Source organism: Ambystoma mexicanum, chromosome 2q, assembly GCF_040938575.1.
Source record: "Ambystoma mexicanum isolate Mex_15411 chromosome 2q, UKY_AmexF1_1, whole genome shotgun sequence".
NCBI lineage: Eukaryota > Metazoa > Chordata > Amphibia > Caudata > Ambystomatidae > Ambystoma > Ambystoma mexicanum.
In genome coordinates, this window is record NC_090924.1 from 1,007,580,964 (window position 1) to 1,007,601,219 (window position 20,256).

Here is a 20,256-nt window from a genome sequence, read left to right on the forward strand (position 1 = left end):
TATGAGTGAATTCGACTTAAGATCTTTTTGATTTGCTGGTTTATCGGGATAGGCAAAAGCACCCATTGTGTTCAACATGTTTTTTTCCATAGAGACCTTAGTATTTGTGTTATTTACCATGGAAACAATTCTTTGAATCGATTTCTCTATGTCTTCTTTCCATTCTTTCAATACTACTGTGTCCACACTCTTCAATTTTTCAGGCTCTACTGGCAAGGGTTCTCCGCTAAATTTCATTTCTACAGGCTTTGGTTTGGTTGTCGAGACATCCTCTTGGGAGCCTATATCATTCACCAAAGGAGCTGATGCCAGTGATTTCTGCATAGAGACATTTTTATTGACCTGTTCGCTCATCAAAACCAAACTGTCCAAAGGTTCGTACATCAAGGACGCTGTTTTGGCCAGTTTGGATTGACTAGCTTTAAACAGTAACATGTCACGATATTTGTTGGCGATATTTTTTCGAGCCAAGGTGATTGCAGAGTTTGGTTTAGATAATGACTGTATGAATTGTCTAGTTCCAGTGATCTTGGAATTAGGAATGGATTTGACGTTTTTAGATTTTTTTATGGCATTTGGTGTCAGAATGTGTGCTTTTTTAGGTTGTTTTTCAAATATAAGATAAGTCGACCCCTTACTATCTGAATCAGGGTCTTTTACAATTTCAGCATCTTTAAGTTGTTGGCAGACCTCACTAGAGGAAGGGGGTAGAGTATTAGTGTACTTCAATTTTGCCTTGCTTTTCTTAGAACATCTCTGTCCAACAACACATTTCTCCTTTATATTGCTTCCCGACACAGAACTGGGTTTAGACATCTCACATTTATTCTCTGTCACCTTTATATCAGTTTTTTCCACCATTTCATTAGATTGTACAGGTATTTTCGCTTTCCCTGTCTGGTGTTGTAATACAATTTGTTGATTCTGAGAGCAATCAATTAAAAGTACATCAGAAGTTTGTACATTTTCAACATACTTTTTGCCCCCTATCTTTTCACAGATTTCATTCACACATGGATCACACTCAAGTTTGTTTTTAAGACAGCCACATAGAGATTCAGCATTTTTTGTTTGATTCTGTAATAATTTAGCTAATAGCACCTGTTGCTCATTCATTTTTGAATCTAGAGAATCATATAAGCGTGTCAAAGAAAATAAGGCTGCGTTCATTGTTTGTAGAGAAGTCTCTACACCTACGATGAACGTTCCTTGGGAGGGATGATTGTTTAAATTTAAGGCATTTGGATTGCGCCGTGGAGTAGGGTTCATAAAAGAGCAAGACAACACAGACGACTCTTTAGGCGAAGGAGAAAACATCATTGGGGATTTGGATATGTTGTGAAAACTCTCTCTAGTTCCAGTCACCAAATCCACCACTTCATCGTGATCAGAAGGAATACACTCGCCACACTCATCAGTTTTCTTAATTGAGTCTTCCTCATTTAATGTTGCTAATTCCAAAGGTGCATCGTTGGACGCTATTTCTCTTCTAGATTCAACCTGCTCATCTAATGTCAGAGACATTGATGATTTTAAGGGATTTGTGATTAGTTCACCTTCACTCACCTCACCTCCTGATTCCACTTGGTTCTCAATAATGGCCAAAGCACCAGCGGCCACTAAGGAATCAGGGGGTGTATTTCTCAGATCAACCACCTCCCCGTTTATTTCCTTTTCTTCAACATAGTTGGAGCATAACCCCTTGTTAGATAGGGAGGCTTGCAATTTTTCGACCCCCCACCCATTTTAGTACCCCATTCACAGAATTTACGTATATCCGCTATGGGGGTACAAGACCTTATGTTAGAAGCAGATTTAGACGCGTGTACTAGCTGAATGCAACGTGTAGAAGATTTCGGGGTTTGGAAGGCCGCAGCAACACAAGCTTTAATTTTGTCCTGGGGCGGCATTCCAGTTTTCAAGGTTAATACCATTTTGTTAGAAATCAACAAGGGCACTAGAAAAATATCTGGAAAATAAAAGGAGGGGGATTACACTCACCAAAGTTTGTCTTTTCTAAAGTTTTTTCCCTATGTCACAAGGCAATAATATATTCTGGCTCTCAGTACATGAACATCAGAACAGCAAACAGTCAACAGTACTTTCGTGTACTTTACACGTGTGCGCGCGCAAGTGCGCAGGGCACGTAGTTTTTGAAATAGACTGGGCGTGGTCAAGGGGGGAGAAAGGCCTCCTTTACCCAATCAACAGAAGCTGCAAAGAAGCCAAAGAGGGAGGTGGTTAAAAAATAAGACCAGATTTCACTAGAGAACCTTTTGATCCTGCTGGCTGTCCTCTTTTTCTCTGTTGTTACTCTCCCTGGTGTTCTATATGCTAAACATTTCACTTGATGTTGTTGCAAGAATATCTTTCAAAACCCAGAAATACATCAATAAACGAACAATATTTATAAATGAACATGCCTTAGCTCACGGACAGGTGAAAGTTCGAATGTACCGCTGTTTCTTGTGATACTGCGGTATGAGTCTAATGTAGTGTATAGTAATTTGCTGTGGGATTATTGCTGGTGGTCATTTGGAATAATTGAGATTTGGACCTCCTTTCAATTTCTGCTCTTGTTTAAGTTTTACTAGCTTCCATTTTGTGGCTTCTATTCAGTTTCTCTTGTCTCCATAGGAGTAGAGAAAGCACCATGCTTTTATTAAGAGAATAGTTTTACAAGGAAAAGATACCTGGTTTCAATATTTTTCTGCAGTTCTATGTGATTCCTGAAACCTTTGTTTTTTTTGTTCATTAGAGGTAAGTGTAGTGTACATTTACAGTTTCGGAGGGAATGTATTCTCTGCTGTTAAAAAAGACAATCAAGCAAAGTTAAATGTTACAAAAAAATGCTAGTAATCTAAGAGCAAGTCTCACAATCCTGTGGCATTCAGATGGTCCAATAATACTTTAGGTATACCATACTGAATGCCAGAGAGTGATCAAGGGGAACTAGTGCACCTGATCCAAATTGATCATATGGATGTCTGAGATCATGAAGGGCTTCAATGGCTGCATATTCTGCACCTCTGCGGGGTCCAAACCTGGTTTGCTGATGATCAAGTAGGACATTACTTTCAACATAAGGCTGTAGCTGCGTGATGACTACTCCTCCCAGCAATTTAGAGACAAACAGAACATTTGGAGCAGGGGGAAAGTTATTGGGGTCCGATATTTTAAGACCTGCCTTATGGCATTTATTTTTCTAGAAAGGGAATGTTATTTGAATTATAAATCTTTGGAGAATTGTGTCATATTTTGCGGAAATTGTGAATAGGATTAGCTCCTGGGCAACACTTCAAAATATAGCTCACGCCACTTGTTTGTGGCCACACATCCATTTCAACCAATTTGTAATGTTTAGGAGGGACAGTATTACCACTTTTCACTGGACAATATTGATACTTTACTACGATTTAAAATGTTTCACTGGTTCATTGCTTTAAAAAGGTTTAAATCAATGAAACAATACTTTTACCTCTGCAGAATAAGAAGTGGTGGTTTGACATTTGTCTCCATTTTCTCTCTGGTAGTGTTGACAAGCTATATAAATAAATATACACTTTCAGCTGACTCAGATGCCTTTTCATCCTTCATTGTCAATGCTGGACATTACTGATATTTATTTTAAATTACTTTTGGTATTGACGGCAATCATTAAAGCTTATGTGTTTAATCAGCCCTGGGAGGAGGAACACAGTATACCACATATGGGAGTAGGTGTTCAGTGCAGATATGATTGTGTAGAGCTTTTAGTTGGATACGAATACCAGTAAAGGTCATGTGTCTACTTTACCATAGTGGCATGGCCCTATCAGACTGCAGGACACCTGTGACTACATACTAACTTGCCTAATTAGTTAACAGAGAAGATCTCTCAGGAATTCTATTAGTACAATGGATAGGGCATGTAATTTAAGCATATGTCGATCAATTACTTTTTTTCTTCCAATGCATCTGACCTTTGATTTCCAGACATTTACACATGTGAACTGCATGTGTTGGAAACCACCATCTTGTGATAGGCTAATCCGTTGCACGATCACCCTAAGTTCAAGTGCCCTAATTGCAATAACTTGCGCCCCTCTAGCTAACATCAGCAGATAAAATGCTAAGCTTATGCCCCTTGCCACCGTTCCAGTGCCGACTGTGAGAAATCTGATGGGGTCTCCCAGACTAGTCCCGAGGGATATGTCATCTAGGTGGCCACGACACGGCCATCACTATTGGATCCAGTTCCTGGGGGTGGACCAGTGAGGGAGGATCACCTGGATGGGGGTCCTCAGAGAGTGGAAGTGGGACACTGACAGGTGAGATGCAGTATCCCTCTTCTAATACCACCTTTTCCCCATCCTACCACGTAGGATATTCAAACACTCTACTCCCCTCTTTCCAACTCTAAGACTTTCGCACGTCATGAAAGACGACGGACAAACACCAGAGCCGTTTACCTGAAGTGAAAACAAGAAATCCAAAAAGCTGTATACTAAATTGAGAGATAAATCCTATTACTTATTCAAAACATGGTATCCAAAGATATCCTTATTCAATTCCCTTAGGAACATAACTCAATCAGGATCAGAGAACAAAGAGAAGAAAAAATTAAAATTATAATGATAAAACACACCAAACATATATTAATTAGAAACAGAAACAGTGGTGCTTAACAAAAATGAATCTTATGAAATCAATTCGAAATCAGTTTGCAAGTCTGCAAATCTGAAATAACAAACAAAAAATTATATATTTCCACAGTAGATGAATGTATAGTGAAAAACATGAAAAAGCATGAAAAAACAGACAATAAATGTCAATTAACAGGTCTGCCAAAACCCGGGTCAGTATCAAGACAAAAGGGTACTGTTACGTCGCGGATTGACCCTATTAGGTTTAAATTGTTTGAATGGAATTACCTGGTCCAATCCTGTTAACCAACAAAAGTTTTTCTTATTACATTCAACCATACAGAACAAAAGATACCTTATCAGCCTCAAGTTTATAGAAAATAAAAAAGTTATTATTGAAAACACAGTCATATCAGAAAAAGAAAATTAATAAGAAACATCCTACATGTTACAATTGCAGGAAAAACGGAAAAATACATACATTGTAGCCCAACATTAAGGGGCACATTGAAATAACATTTACATCAACAAAGACATAAGGTACATAAGATTAAAACAAAAACAAACTGAACATGGAAAGGGGCATGTGTAAATTACACGCTCAGTCTGTTAGTTTAATCAGAAGCAAGGCTTATTTTTTATGTGAAGCCAAATTATATTTCTGACTATATTACTAACTCAAAAAAAAGAAAATGAAGAACATTTTATTTGAGATACGAGAGGAAAATAAATCCTCTTCTGAAATTGTGAGGGAGTCCCAGAATTGAAGATTATTCTAAACTGGGGTTGGGTCTGCCAACGCAGAAGGGGGAACTCAGGAGTAACCTAGACAGATGTTCCTTCAAATGTGGACTTTAGCAGTCCGAGGTCCAGGTGGATGATGTAATCTGTAAAGGATCTTTAATCCCCTCTTGTAGTAGTGCATTGTGACGGTTATATACAGGTAAAGTCATCTGTTCAAAACAGAAGAAAGTGATCCGCCTTCATCAGGGCAGTGGGTAACAGGACCCTGTGGTTCAAGGAAAAGAGGAGAAAAAGAGGGTAATGAGGAAATGTTGAAGGAAAGACATTGGGGTAGAAAGGGAGGTTATACCTACTATGATTAGGGGTTCAATATCTATAGTATGTAAAATTGCATAGTTGAATAATTGCATCACAGTTAGCATAAACATGCTAGTCAAAGGCTCCAAACCATGTATACAGTGCCAATTACGGGGATACTCCAACTGCTTGCAGATAAAGTCCCCGGGGGAAATAGAATCATAGTTTGGGGGCCCCCTTCTAAAAACACACACGGATCCCAGGCTTAAATGACCAGGGAAATACTCCTCATGTAGAAAAAACGGAAAGGGGGGAGAGGGGTGGCGATCCTAATCAGTAACTAGGTGAGGTACCCCATAGGAGATGACAAACTCACCTCTACCAGTTGAAACCAGCGTGCAAACACTGTGTTCCTGATTGGAGTAATAATTCAATGCTCCTGCATGTGGAAGAAGTCACAGAAGTCTGGTGACTGAAAGTAAGCCATCAGGTGAAGTGCACCTGGAAAAAAATAAAGAAAAAATAAAGATGCGATGTTCTAATCATATATGTGGGGTAAGAGTGGTGAGAATGTTGGTGCATCATCTCATCCTTTATACATGTCGACCCAAGGTCACAGCTGGCGTATGCCGTGTCCGCCAGCAGGTGTATTGAAAAAGGTAGAGAAGGGTACCTGTAATGAGTCAGCTGTGCGCTGTCTGGTACGGTGTGAGGCAGAGACAGCAGCTTGTGTCATTCGCCATGTATTGGGCGATTAAGAGGGGTGCCCAACCTATTTTGTCGGTCTCCAATTCAGCATCCACGTGGATCTTCCAAATGGTGGCGTGGTATGTCTGAATCAGAGAGAAAAGAGAAAGGGGAGGGGTGTTCAAAATGAAACAGCGAGCCTCTCTTCGACTGGTGTGTAAATGTATGTACAAACGCCAGTGGGTGTTCTCTGCAGGGGCGAGAGGCAGTGGGATCTTGGACATGTTGTCCGGGTACGCGTGGCGAGGGAGAGCACGTACCTGGTGAATCAAAATGAAGTACTCTCCTTGTTGTGCTCGGGAGTCGAGGCTGCAGGAGCTCTGCAACACCGAATTTCAAGTGCTGCCGCGCGTCAGTCCGTCGCGGAATGCAGAAGAGCACTTGTATGTAACCATGGTTACGGCGTCTTGTGCAGAGGCAGAGAGTGTGCCGTGTTGCCTGATTGGAGCACATCATAAGTGGGAGGTACCGAGAGGTGAAGCGTCACTGTGACGTGACCCCGAAGGGAGGGAGGGACAATCAGGAAAGCCGGGTGCAGTGGCTCCATATCGTGCAGTCATAGCACTACTAACGACTTCAAAATGTTTGTGATCTGCCTCCGGTTCCTGTATGGACCACCACGCGGCTAATCTTATAAGTGCATGATCGTCGGGATCACATATCATTATGTGTTGGCATTCAGTCCCACATGAAGTGGTTCCGGCCATCTCTGTATCACAGTGAGTAATGTTCGTAACAGAAGAAAGGATGTGCTGCATCAAGTGGCAGTGGGGGAAATGAATCCCGCCCATATGGGGACTAAGTCATGCGTGAGTAGCGCTTATTAAAGGAGGTATGAGTAAGTGTGTGAGAGCAATTATGTCCCTGACATACCTCGAACGGTGGAGTGATGGAGTGGAATCCTGATGGGGATCCATCCCTGTGTGTACCCATTAATAATGCCCTATGTGGAGAAGGGGGCATACGTTCCTAATTGAGGGAGCCGGGATGTCCCTGACACAACTCAAACCGGAGAACAGTGGAGTGAAGTCCTAAAAAGGGGAGATCCATCTCTGTGCCCATTAGTAGTGCCCTGTGTGGAGAAATGGGCATACGTTCCTAATCACGGGGCGGTGATGCTGCGAATGCAGAATGTGTATCTAGTCCATGGACCATAGAGATGTACCATGGGATGTCAGAGGAAATCCAAATTTGCCTAATGCATATTAGGGGGGAACCTGTTCGTTCAGCCCATTTTCCAAAGAATCCAATCTATGGATCCCCCTCTTTTCCAAGTTAGGAAGTCTGTTCTGTATATTTTGGCCCTTTTGGATTTTTTCCAGGACCCACCAGAGCATGTCGTCTGATGTATGGTTATTAGCCAAAAAGTGTGTGACCAAGGGTGCAGTGGTGTTCTTGCATCGGATCCTGGACCGGTGCTCTGAAATCCGTGTACCCACATTCCGCATCGTATGGCCCACGTAATGGAGGCCGCATGGACACTCGATGCAGTATACTACTTGACTGCTTTTACAGTTAGACTGGTTTTTGAGAAACCATTGTTTGTCACCAATTTCAAATGTTTGTATTTTCTTGGTGAATTTGCACACCGAACAGGAGCCGCATGGGTAGTGCCCTGTCACTTTCCGTAGGTTCCAAAGTCCCATGCGTGGTGGGTCCCGGGTGAATGAAGAGTGAACCAGATGTTCCTTGATGTTCCTTGCTCTTTTGAAGGCGAACCTTGGTATTGGTTCGTCTGTGAGTTGTAGCCTGACTATAGGCCAATATTTCTGTATCACTTTTTGAGGTTGAAGGTGTTGGGGCCATGTGTGATGACGCAGGTCAGTCTTTCTTCTTTATGCTGGTAGGAGTCCATCCGGGGTGTCAAAAGTAGATCCCTTTAGGTGAATCTGGCTCAATTGTTCGCGTAAGTCACCAATCTTTTTGGGTAAAATCTTTTTGGGTAACCACGTGCCCGTAACCGTGTTCCCGATGCATTTGCATTTTTGTAAAAATCCTCCAACGAGGTGCAGTTTCTTCTGACCCTCAAAAATTGGCCAAACGGAAGATTCTGCTTGATCTGCTGGGGGTGGTCACTCTGATAATGTAGGAGTGTATTTCAATTCGTAGTCTTTCTAAACAGATTACAGGTAAGTTTGTTTTCCAGACACAGAATTTGAAGGTCCAGAAAGTGTATCTGTGCATTGCTGTACTCCATCGTAAATTGAATGTTATTATTACATGTGTTGAGCCAATCCAAGAAATGTTTAAGGGGCGCCTCATCACCTGCCCAAATGAAGATAATATCGTCAATGTAACAATGCCATTGAAGGATTTTGGAACTCCACTGGTTAGTTTGACTGTATATGAACAAATCCTCAAATGTAGAGCATTGCTAGACTTGGTGCGAATGTCGCATCCATCGCTGTTCCTTAACGTGAAAATAGAACCGGTTATTGAATGTAAAGAATTTTTTGCACAAAGTTAAGGTGGCTAATTCGATAATGAATTCCGACGGTACTCGGTACGGTCCGGGCTGGGCGTATTCGCGGGTCAGGTTTTCGTATATACAATCTATTGCTGCATCCTGTGGGATCGATGTATATAATGATTTGATGTCCATAGTTACTAAGAGCTGCTGTTTACAGTCAAAAGGTATAATATCTGAATAGGATGCATCGTGTCCCTGAGGTATGATTTAGTTTTTACACTTAAAGGTTTGAGGAAATAATCAATGAATCAACCTATGGGTTCTAAAATTGAACCACATCCTGAAACAATCGGTCTCCCTGTTGGGTCCTGTATATTTTTATGAATCTTGGGGAGAGCATATAGGCACGGTGTGCGGTTTTGTGATGTTGTCAAAAAAGCAGCTTCCTTCTCAGTGATCCAATTCCTTTCCTGGGCATAGGTGACCATTTCAGAAATTTCTATTTTCATTTCTTTGGTTGGATCCTTCTTCAAGTTGCGATAGCTAACATCATCATTAAGTAAAGACATGATCATATGGGTGTATTGATCATTCGTCATTAAACAATGCCGCCCCCTTTGTTGGCCAGTTTGATCACCAAATCTTGGTTATTAGACAGATCTTTGAGCGCTTTCCTTTCACCTATAGTTACATTTTGATGTCATTTACTCTTGTTTTTCTTCATCTGTCTGATATCTCTAAGAACACATCTCTCGAAGGTGAGTATGTCATCAGGTATCTGATTATCCGAAGGTGTAAAGGACTACTGTGGTTGTAAACCTGTGTCGGAGTCGGTTTCTTGTTCATTATGATCTTGAAAGAACATTTGGAGTCTTAGATTACGAAAAAACGGCGTATCTCTGTTTCCGTCTCGTACCAATCTGTGTCAGTAGTTGGCACAAAGGAAAGTCCTTTGGCCAAAAGGGAAATTTGGCATGATGAGATTCAAGTTAGCCAGATTGGAAATGAGCAATTAGTTAGTGTCAGGTATAGACTCTAGCGCCTCCTCTGTCTAGGTGGCCACGACACGGCCATCCCTATTGGATCCAGTTCTTGGGGGTGGACCAGTGAGGGAGGATCACCTGGATGGGGGTCCTCAGGGAGTGAAAGTGGGACACTGATGGGTGAGATGCAGTATCCCTCTTCTTATACCACGTTTTTCCCATCCTACCACATAGGATATTCAAACACTCTACTCCCTCTTTCCAACTCTAACACTTTCGCACATCATGAAAGACGATGGAAAAACACCAGATCCGTTTACCTGACGTGTCCCAACACACGACACGGGTCAGGCAAAGTCAGGCAACTGACCTGAAACAAACACACCTGACAGCCCTTTCCCTTCCCCACTGGGATAAAATGTGGATAACGAGAGCACCATACTAGCAAGGCAGACCACACAACGAGACAGCTATCCAGGCACAGCAGTTCAAGAGGAGGAGAAAGGCGGCTCAAACCGAGAGGGTGACAAGGACAGAAGTGACCTTGCCCTTTCCATCCAAGGCCCGTGAGACCTCTGTGGAATGAGTTGTAAGACCACAAACAGTAGCCCAAGTGTGTTGCAGCAGATGTCCAGGGTACACAGAGCGTGCCTACGTTGATAAGCAGGACAGAGGGAGAGGCCTGCTACCGTGTTACTGGCCTTGACTCACGATACGAAGAAAGCCAATCGGTTCATCACAGCCGGTGAGTCGAGGGGAGGATCGATAAAGAAACCGAACTGTGTTGAACAAAAGTAGCAAACGGCTGATTGCAAAATGTACAAAAAACTGTTGATGTAAAAGGGGAAAGCCAGCTGCAGATGATCCAGGCTCCACGTGTGTGCTCACTCGAGAAACTGTGGGCAATTACCTGATTGTTGAAACTACTATTAAAAGAAGGCCTTGCGAAATGTGATAAGAGGGTCAAAGTGGTCTTACGGGGGTCTAGTAAAATCCTCTGTACAGTCGAAAGTCTTTGACCGGCAGATGACTGTGAATAAGGAAAGTGAATCCCACATCGTAAGAAAGTAAAAGTAACTGTGAGATTGACATGAGTGAACCAAAAGGAGTGATGCTGATAAAAAGGGGCAAAGTCTTAAATCCCAAAGGAACAGAGTGTTGACTAGAGTAAAGCCATCGAAGATCCTGATAGCTGAAAACGGAACTGTCGGCACGTGCTGGGAAAGCTCGAGCGCGTGCTATGCTCCAGAGTCCCTCCTTATCCCGTGCTCAAAACGTGGGGAAGGGAGACCACAACTACTGTATCCTGACATATTGTTTGTGAACACTTCTTTATTTTTTATGATCCTTAGCCCACAATCTTGTATTTTAGCATAACGATTGGCAATAGGTTTTTCTTAGTATAGGCCTTCTTTATTTGCCAAGACGCCACTAGGACTGCCTTATTTTGATTTGATGGTCGTAGCTTACTCCCACCTTAGATTTAGGTTTAGATTAGGTGTTTCTCCACCCTACCTATACAGTTTAATAAACACCCTTGAACTGTGATCAATTGTGTCTGGCTATTCTTGATACTATGCCTTCCTTTCACGACTCATTCAAATATCCTCTTTGCACAATTTATTTCCATGGAAATCACAGGATGCTTCTTTTCTCAATAAATATCCACAAACCCTTTCACCTCAGATAACTATTTTATTCCTAGCCTGCAAGGTTCCTCCTTTTTGCTCTGTTCACCTACCAACTATGATGCATATACAACACAAAAAGGTTCTTATAGTAGTTTAAATTACTTTTTTTCTGCATTTGCTTCACTTTTCAATAATTATTACATAACTGACCAATGCATTTGCTAAACCATATGTAAAAAGTTATTGGATCAGTAAGTTGTTTCATGTGAAAATGATTACATTTTGTCTGTTGCTGTTTTTTTTGCACTATGGACTTTTATGAATTGACTTTGTTTTCTCTTCTCACTTTTCTTCTAAATACCATTTTAAAAAGAACCATCAATGCATTAATTTATTTAAAAAAAGAAACATTACTCTTTTCCCCCACAGTATTTTTCCTCAAACGAAGCAGAGTAAACAGTTGAGGAAATGTTTGAGGAAGCAAGCAAAAAATGTTCACTTGAGTGAAAGTGGTGACGATTGTTCGCAATATCCTGATCCTCATTGCATGGAAGTCATTTCCACTGTATGTGACTTAGAAATTTGAGTATTTTATTCCAGCGTTTTGGTTGGCTGTGAACCCACGTAAAGAATTTCAAGTTGTTTTGATATGTTTTATAACACATACAACAAAGCATACACATACATATCACAATACCAAAATATCTTGACACGTTTTAAAATAAAAGTAATAATCTAATTTGATGAAATGTAAATAATAGTGTTTGTCAAAGTCAACAACACCAGAACCCAACAATACAAATCGTATGCTTTGTCAGCCAGATCAACACATGTTATTGGTAGTGCTTTGAATGCATTACCTATATTACCTAGACTTTGATCATCTACCCCACAAAGACTCCCTCAGCAAAGGACTGTTTTCACTTCATCCATATACTCTCAATGGGGGTGGATTTGGGGCCTGCAATGTCCCCGGAGTCTAACTCAATGTACAATGCAATGTGGTCTTGTGGCTAGAAATGCTTTGCCACATTGCCATTCCCCTTTGAAGACCCGGGCCCATCAAATCAACATATGGATAAGTCATTTGACAAATGCCCGGACTGATTCAGCTCACTTTATCCTGATCCACCCCACCTTCCCTTGTCAATGTCTGTTCTCTCCTAGACCCTGCACTCTGAATGGTCGCTGGTGTGCCCACATTCCTTTACAAAATGTTATATCATCAATCCAACATCTACCTCAAAGTTTACATACACCCAAATATGGCAATACCCAATATTATATCATGTCCATCTAGAGAAAACAACCAACACAATCTAAGGGTAGTCCCTAAAAGTGACAAACATGCATACACACCCACTTTTCTAAGTATTTATAAACTACTTCAAATCCTTACCAATAAAACATCACTGTAGTCTACTACAGAGATTGCCATTCCATGGCTATTTCTCTTCGTTGCAGAATCTCCTCGTAGATTTTTAAAACACAGTTAATTGAAGTCTTGTTAATTATACTTTTTCTTATAAGTGCATTTATATTGCATTTGAACCCATTTCTATTCATATATCCCCATTATTTATCAATTCTTAACTTTGTAATGTAGTAATGTATCTTTAGAAACTCATTATATGTACTTTTTAACCATATAATGTATTGTCATTACTCTCATCTTTTTGTGGCACCAAGGATGTTCAAAAGACCAGGTATTGTTTGACCAATGACATAGATGCGGGTGGGTAATTTGATCAGCCAGAGTTGCTTACAGAGCTATTTATTGTTTTATAAATCAGATGAATACTTTGATAATTTTTTACTTTTTATACATTTCGTTAGATCTTCTGGAGCATAAAACAATGCCTTCCTGTATTGTTTTGGGTTGTCCTAATTTCAGCCATACTAACATTCCTTGTACAGTGCTGCACATTTTCCCGAAGGACATATCTTTGTTACAATCATGGTAGCTCAACTGTAGCTTCTCAGTTTCTGAGCTTGACATCCAAGCCAAGGATGTCTTTGAGGACTTGAGGAGTAATCGATTCTGTGTCTCAGAAGAACATATCTATGAAACATCAGAGTTCACAAATAAGGGTCGCCCAGGACTGCCTCGTAAGTTACTTCCCAATGCTGTTCCATTTGTGTTTCATCTCGCGCAGTCAGGTGAACCAAGTGGTGCGCTGTGCACTGAATCTATAAAGCACGGGGATATACATTCTGTAAAGCACATTAGTGCAACCTTTTATTCAGATAAAAATCATCCCATTTTGTTTGCAAAGGATTAATGCCATGAATACAGAGATGGAAAGACTAACCCATTTGTAGATAGATGCCACACATTCCATCCTATACCAGGACTTCATCAGGCAATAGTTTATCCTTCTCCGAGCGTGGCTCGAAAATTTAATGAGAAAAGAAGGTCCATCACGCTCTCTGTCACCTGTCAAGTCATTTGACATGCTCCAAGTGGCTTAACTTTTAGTGCCAATGTTCAGCACCATCTTGAAACAGAGTAATGTACTACATTTAGAACATAACTCTGTGAATTTAGCTTACGAAACAAAAAGAAATGCAGCACTATAGTACTGAAAATTGGCAATTTTACCAACTATCTAGACTAGAGAGTGATGGATCTTCAAAAGAAGAAATCTTAAAGTGAAAATGTAAGAAGCCTAAAGTGCTAGTGATCATATATATAAATTACAATTATTCCTATAGAAATACATCGTAACAAATACACAGCTGAAAAGAGACCAATAGGTCAGCAGTAAAAAATTCCAAGTACCACAATTCCAAATAAAAATATACATCAACAAAATTGAGTTTCAATAGCAGCAATAGGAAAGTTCATTCATCAGTACCAAATCAGAACAATATACATGTGACATATCATCAAATTGCAAAATATAAATAGTAAACCCAAGTGGGTATTTTCATACATATTGGGTTATCCTACACAGGATAGCGGACGCCTCATTTTAAAGACTCCAGTTTACTTATCATATGAAAAGAGTCCTTCTCAATTATAAAAACAACAATGTAGGTAATAGTCCACAGACTTAATTGAGAAGTACAAATAAGTCCTCATCCACTTTCAATTCAGTTGTTTTCTAGAATTAAAATGAATAATCAAACTGGATTCGAGTCTACGTAATTGGAGTTCTCCATTACCTTTTCTGGGGTTCTGGGGAACATGTGCAATTCCCAGAAATGTCATATCGTATCCATTGCCATTATGTTTCTCAATATAATGTGTGGTCAGTAGGTAGCTAAGGCCTCCATTTTTGATTGCTTCTTAGTGTTGTACAATGCACAACAGGGTCTATAGAAGAGCCAATATATTTACATGGACAGGTAATGACATATACTACAATTGTGGTCAAGCAGGTGATTTTGTGTGTTATTTTCCATAAAGACTGGCCATCTTTCGTATATATGTGATCAGTAACAATTGTATGATCGCACATTTAATGTTTGTTGCATTTAAAGAGCTAGTTTTTTTTTTTTTCAATGAAAATATAGTGGCCTCATTGTTTAAATTACGAGGCATACTAGGAGATATTTTTTCTTTTATAGTTGGTGCTTTCAAATAAGTAAATTAGGAGAGCTGTCCAAAATTTTGACCAGGTCTTTGTCACTTCATTGTATCGGCTAATGTTTTTCAAGGACTTATTTCACATTAACAGATTGGTTGTTATATTTCGTTATGAACCTAATGTGAGCGGAGTTGAATTTTCTCAAATCACCTTTTAACAGTTCCTTTCTAGTATGGATCTTAGTCCTCTGATATGCTTTCTCAATAACCTGTGGAGAATGCCCTCTAGCTAGGAATCGCTCTCCCAAAAGTTGGGCTTCTGTTTTAAAATCAACTTCTTCTGAACAATTGCGTTTAGCTCTGAGGGGTGCTCCATAGGGGATATGGTCCTTTTTGTTTCTTAGGATGGTAAATCCTAGCATGCAATACAGGGTTAGTGGATGCCATCTTTTTGAATCATTTGCTGGTGAGATGATTCTCACTGACTTCAAACTCCACATCTAGAAAAATAAATTTCACACTACTTGCCATCATTGTTGACCTCAGATTTAGATCAATATTGTTCAGTCTAAATATTCTGATAAGAAGTTCTATGGAGCCATTCCAAATCATTAAGAAATCATCAATGCATTTGTACCAGTGTACTATATGATTTACATATCTGTCAAATTGGTCTGGCCAAGCCACAGTTTCCTCCCACCATCCTATTTATATAGGTTTGCATAGATTGGGGCCACTCAAGAACCCATTGCAGTACCACATACTTGTTTGTAATAATTCTATTGAAACAGAAATACATTGTTTTCTTGGCAGAATTTGAGCATATCCAAAAGCATCTCATTATGCTTTTGTTTGTCTTTTGGAATGGCTCCACATTACCTGTTACAACTATAATGTACATAGATTCTTCCTTGATTCTATTGGCTTCAGGTAATGGCGAACCTCACCTGAGTGCCATGATCAAGGAACACGGACATCATTTAATTGATAGAATTAAAGTTGGTACCCTTTAGTGCGCTCCTTGGGAAGAATTACTCAATCACTTGGTTATGTTAATTCCAATTTGTTTATTCAGTATAGGTTCTGGATACTCCATACACTTAAAGTTTCAATAAACAAACTTTGTCTCCCAAATTGTCTCCCAACACGTGTTTCCCCATGACTTTAGCCACGGTTCCTCAGGGGAGATTCCTTGTCATGTTTCTCATAATTCTGATTCAGTATTGATTGGTATTCAATTTTCTCTCTCATCGGCTCTCTATTTGTCTTCCTTTTGTTCTTTTTCCCTTTTTTTTTTTTTCCTTTTTTTTCCTTTTTTTCCCTTGTGTGTAGATTCTTGTGGATTCAAAGATGTTCCTTTCTCTCGGTACGATTGCCTCTGTGCATCCGGGAACCACGGATGCACAGAGGCAATCGTACCGAGAGAAAGGAACATCTTTGAATCCACAAGAATCTACACACAAGGGAAAAAAAGAAAAAAAAGGGAAAAAAAAAAAAAAAAAAGGGAAAAAGAACAAAAGGAAGACAAATAGAGAGCCGATGAGAGAGAAAATTGAATACCAATCAATACTGAATCAGAATTATGAGAAACATGACAAGGAATCTCCCCTGAGGAACCGTGGCTAAAGTCATGGGGAAACACGTGTTGGGAGACAATTTGGGAGACAAAGTTTGTTTATTGAAACTTTAAGTGTATGGAGTATCCAGAACCTATACTGAATAAACAAATTGGAATTAACATAACCAAGTGATTGAGTAATTCTTCCCAAGGAGCGCACTAAAGGGTACCAACTTTATTTCTCGGAATTGTACATATATTGCTGCAGCCACAATACAGGCACCCCTGGTGCAGACCCTTGGCCATCTGAGAAAGGAACCAGAGAGGCACAAAGGCATCACTCCAGATAGGAACTCAAGCCGACATTGGCTGCAACATCTGTTTTTTTCAAAAATATCATTTAATTGATCCTAATGACATATATAAGAAGAGAACGAAAAGTGAATGAGGGAGGATCTCCTCCGCTGGGAGGAGAGCAAGTGCCATGCAGAGGCGAGTTCCTTAAGCATCCGTGTCCTGGCGAGGCAGAGTCACATCGAGCCGCAGAGCCAGTGGTGACATGCCGGCCGAGAAACCAGCCGGCTGGAAGGTGGGTACCTTGACCGAGAAAGATGCTCTGGCCAACGGGAAGGAGAGGTTAGAAAGCCAGTCGCCTTCATGGGTAGCATGACCACTGAAGAGCAGTGGTGGGCCTGGTGCCCAGCAATCAACACTGAGACCCTAAAGAAGTGAGGAGCCTGGGTTCCCGATTTCCTGTCGACAACCGCCTTTAACCCACCAGGAGGTACAGATGGGGAAAGAGATGCTTCTGGTGTGTGGAGGTGAGCAAGATATAGGACAGCGGGTTACCAGGAGGAACGAAACTGAGGCAGGAACAAATACTAACAGGCCGATTCATGGAATAATTAGCGCGGCGCAAGTGGGCAAAAACGTGCGAATCGCAGTGGAATAGCGAAAATCGCAGTGCAAGTGCGAAAATCGCACGAAAAGCAGCGCACATCGATTCATGGAAGTCCGTGCGCGAGAAAACCAGCGGATGTGCGATAAAAAAGTGCGCGGCGCACGTTGGCGCACAGGCCATCTAACAGCGTGCGCCAGGTCACAGCGAAAATCGCACAGGCCACAGCGAAATTCGCACATAGCGCGGCGCACGCAACAAAAGTAGGCGTAACACGGGCGTAACACTCGGAATGGGGAACAACTTGCCAAAACGTGGGCGTCACGGGGGAAAGTACAGGACACAAGTGCGCGGAATGCCCACACGCTCGCCTACAACACGTATTCATGGAATAGAATAGGGGAAAAAAGCGCACGCTCAAACCAGCGCACAGGCACAAACACGACCGCCACAAGAAAGCAGACGGTAGCGTCTCTGCGGCTGTAAGAAATGTGCGCCAAAAGGTGTGCCAACAAATAGCACCTATATACTGCCATGATGAATGTCCTATACTGTGGCCCTCCAGGACAAATGACGTGCAAAGGGGTGCCCACAAACACGGACACCCGCTGACAAAAAATACGTGTGCGTGTATACTGGGGTGCGCGGGAAGTCTCACACGCGATTTCAGCAGGGTACGTGTATTACAGGGGTTCGTGTGAAGTTTTTCACGCGATCGGGCTGGGGGAGCGGGCTACGTGTATTTCAGGGGTTCGCGTGAAGTTTTTTACGCGATCGGGCCTGGGGGAGCGGGCTACGTGTATTTCAGGGGTTCGCGTGAAGTTTTTCACGCGATCGTGCCTGGGGGAGCGGGCTACGTGTATTACAGGGGTTCGCGTGAAGTTTTCCACGCGATCGGGCCTGGGGGAGCGGGCTACGTGTATCACAGGGGTTCGCGTGAAGTTTTTCACGCGATCGGGCCTGGGGGAGCGGGCTACGTGTATCACAGGGGTTCGCGTGAAGTTTTTCACGCGATCGGGCCTGGGGGAGCGGGCTACGTGTATCACAGGGGTTCGCGTGAAGTTTTTCACGCGATCCGGCCTGGGGGACCGGGCTACGTGTATTTACGGGGTTCGCGTGAAGTTTCTCACGCGATCGGGCCTGGGGGAGCGGGCTACGTGTATTTCAGGGGTTTGCGTGAAGTTTTTCACGCGATCGGGTCTGGGGGAGCGGGCTACGTGTATTACAGGGGTTCGCGTGAAGTTAATCACGCGATCGGGCCTGGGGGAGCGGGGTACCACTCACCGTCTGCCTTGCGTGTAGAAGAACGCGTAGCCAACACCCGCTGTGAAGTAATAGCGTGTGAACCCCAACGGATGGAAAACACACGCACCGCACGAAAAGCACGTACAGAACATAAAGGCACGCGGGATCACCAAGCCCTGCCAGGGCAACGCCCGTGCGCAAAACGTCACAGACGCGCTTACGCTGTAAGGGCCTTTGGTCCAATGAAATCGCGTACGCGTGCTGACGCGCTTACGCGCTAAGGGCCTTTCCTCGATTTTCACGCTGACGTGCAGGATTTTCACGTGCCAAATCACTCCGTATCAAGCTGGCCACGCGAAAACACACGGAAGACCACGCTCCTGCCCAGAAGGCCGAATTACTGCCCCCCAGTGCCCCGAGCAGCCTCCCACGTGCCATCTGCTGCTGCCTGCCTGCCTGCTTGCCTGCTGCCACCGTGCCCTGCCATTTGGTGCCTGCACATCAGCCATCTGCAGGTGTCCAGTTGCTGTGTCCACCCCTGCTGGAACAGAAGACTCCCGACTCGGATAACATCGCTCCACAGCCCAGCCCCAGGACCCAGTTGGCCACCCACTCCTGCCCCTGGGGTTGCCATGTCGGGCACATCAACATCTGGCACCAGTGGCAACCCCCAGCCAGAGGGGCAGAGGGGCACCAGCTTCACTGCCACCGAAGTTGGTGTCCTGGTGGAGCAAGTCCTGGGGCAGTATGATGCCCTCTTCGGATCGTCCCGCGCCAACAAGGAAGGACGGGACAGGATCTGGGCCGACTGTGTGGTTGCCATCAACACGGAGGGGGTGGCAACCCGCACCATCCAGAAGGTCAAGAAGCGCTGGGAAGACTTGAGGTCCAGGACCCTCATGAAGGCCCGGCGCCTCGTGGAGGGGGGCCGGGGCCGCATGAGTTCCATCCAGTTGAGGGTCCTGGAACGCGCACACCCAGCGCTCCACGCCCAGGTCCTTGAGAGGGAGACCCGTCTGGAGTTGAGCGGTAAGTGGCCAAGCATTGCTGTGTGAGACAGGGCATGTTGCAGTGTGCTGGTTGTCTGATACTTGCCTGCATGTGTGACATAGGCCATGTACGCATGTATGTGTGCAGGGACATCATGGGAATGCATGTGCGACCTGTAATGTGTGAACCGCACGGTTGTTGCATGTGTTTGAATGCGACATGGAGAGCCCTGTGCAGATTGCACACATGAGAGCATGGCAGTCTCTGTTCCTGGACATGGGTGGGGGCGAGAGATGGGTGCTGATGCCAGATACATATGTGGTATCCATGTCTGTGTGCCTGACCTGCGTGTCTGTGACTTGTGAGTGCCATGGATGCATGACACATGTCTGTGACAATGTACAGATTCACTGATGCAGCCTAGTCATCCTTGTATGCACTGTGATTGGGATGTACGGGGCCAGATGGATGTGACTGAGGTGAAGTGTGTGCATGTGATAGGCATGACCCATGATGCATGTGAGTCCCATTACATTGTATGATTCGAGAGTCCATTGGACATGCATTGAAATGTCCATGGCACGCACCATGACTGT